The 2081-nt window shown below is 52.8% G+C and overlaps 1 long non-coding RNA gene across 1 annotated transcript in view; it reads right to left on the reverse strand.

The window, feature by feature from the left end:
• Nucleotides 1-1530, reverse strand: part of LOC105516328 — a 4082-nt gene extending 2552 nt beyond the window's left edge. The window contains exon 1 of the long non-coding RNA XR_001002470.1: nucleotides 1210-1530. This is a non-coding gene — a long non-coding RNA (uncharacterized LOC105516328). The remainder of the gene's footprint in view (nucleotides 1-1209) is intronic.
• Nucleotides 1531-2081: the final 551 nt, after the last annotated feature.

Below are 2081 nucleotides of genomic sequence, written 5' to 3' on the forward strand. Positions count from 1 at the left end.
GTCTCTACTAAAAATACAAAAATTAGTTGGGCGTGGTGGCAGGCACCTGTAATCCCAGCTACTGGGGAGGCTGAGGCAGAAGAATCGCTTGAACCCTGGAGGCGGAGGTTGCAGTGAGCCGAGATTGTGCCATTGCACTCCAGCTTGGGTGACAAGAGCTAGACATTGTCTCAAAAAATAAATTAATTAATTAAATTTAATTTAAAAAAAAACAGGTAGTCAGCCAGATTTGCTGATTCCTGGTCTGCTGGAAGACAGGCTGGGTTCCGAAGCCTCCTTCACTGAGTCTCTGCAGGACCCTGTCCAAGTCGCTTCCCTGGTCTGAGTTATCCTTTCTGTAAATCGGGAGGCTGATTCCCTGCTCTAAACCACCCTTTGGGGTTGCCAGGAGGTCAGATGAGCTCATCACAGAGGGAGCCCAGAGGGAGAAAAGAGCAGGATTAAGAGCCTCTTAAGGTTCTCTGATGCAAAGCAGATTGCTTTTTCTGCCTAGGTCTGGACAGAGAAAGCCATTGACCTCAAGTCACCCAGTGCATCCATGGGTACCAGTGCCCCAGGGGCATCCCAGAGACAGGACCCACAGGCTTGGCAGTAGATCCTGGTCCTTGCCATCCCGAGGCCTCTCCCCAACCCCACCTGTGGAAAGAGAACAACAGTGAAAAAGAGACTGGAAAAATGAGTCTCTAATTGGCTGTTCCTTTGAGCCCCCGGCCAGAAGCTATTTGGGTCTACTTTAATGACTGAGCAGCCGGTGCCCAGGGCAGGGACGTGTTGTCTGACCTCTAGCCCTCTGCTCAGTCAGGCACGTCTCTCCTTCCTGTTCCCGGGTGGGCGCATCCCACAAAGCCTGACTCAGGCTGTGCCGCATCTGGGGCATGCTGTGCGGATGACTCCAGTGTCAATCACTTGGGGAAGAGGTGGGTCTTCAGAGAGCAAAGTGTAACTGAGGGCAAACCCAAGGCAACCAGGGGAGGGACATTCTTCCCTTCCCTGTGCCTCCTGCTCTCGGAACTGTTCTTCTGAAGATAGAGGTGCGTGAGGATAATAACGATAAAATAGCAGCTATCATTTGAGATTCACCATGTGCCAGTGTCTGCTTTGAGCGCTTTACACGTATTCATTTAATCCTCACAACTACCCTGTAGGCACCATTATTCTCCCTATTATACAAATGACGAAACAGCGACCCAGAAAGGTTAAGATACTTGCCTGAGGTCACACGGCTCGGGAGTGGTGGAGCTCCGCGTGTTGAGGACTACAGAAAGGGATGCCTCGTTGGTCCAAAACAGGTCCATATGGAGGAGTGCAGGCTCACGTGGGGTAAGACCCAGTGAAGACTTGCCTAAACAATCAAGGGCATTTATTGGCTCACAAAATTGAGACGTTCCGAGGATTGTGCTGGCTTCAGGGCCGGCTGGGGCCAAGGCTCAAATGCTGCCCTTAGAAAGCACACACTCACTGTCTTTCAGCCCTTTCCTGCGATGGTTTCATTCTCAGGCTGATTCCTCCCCACGTGGAAGGAAAGAAGGCTGCAGGCACTCCATTTGAGCAACTCCAGATGCTCCAGCAGAATTCTTTCCCACCAGTTCCCACTCAGGGATGACTCTCATTGGGCCACTATGGGCCACGTGCTCATCCCTGAGCCAATTGTGGTGGCCAGGAGGCGGGACCATGGTGATTGGCTAGGACTGGGTCATATGACCATCCTGGGAGAGGTGCCCGCCCCACTTAAGGACCGGGGAAGGAGGGCGACCCCTATGGGAAGAAGAAGGAAACAGAACTGGATAGACAAGGTCAATGGATGTCTAATCTGAGGCTCTGGAGGACACATACTTTCTTCACCCAGAGGAACGAGAGAGAGAAGTTGGACTTGGCCTTTAGGGTCTGCAATCCATCCTCGGCCCCACCAGGGACCTCTGTGACACTTGTTGCCTTGGCATGGACTGGAGCTTGGACCTGAGCCTTCTCTGCCTCCCTCCCCCAGCTGACCCCTTCCCCACCCCACCTCCCTGCCTACTGACTGCCTTTGCATTCCCTGGGGGCACATAGGCTCTGGAGGACACATACTTTCTTCACCCAGA

The sequence above is a fragment of the Colobus angolensis genome, unplaced genomic scaffold (genome assembly GCF_000951035.1).
Source record: "Colobus angolensis palliatus isolate OR3802 unplaced genomic scaffold, Cang.pa_1.0 Scaffold28, whole genome shotgun sequence".
NCBI classification, from domain to species: domain Eukaryota; kingdom Metazoa; phylum Chordata; class Mammalia; order Primates; family Cercopithecidae; genus Colobus; species Colobus angolensis.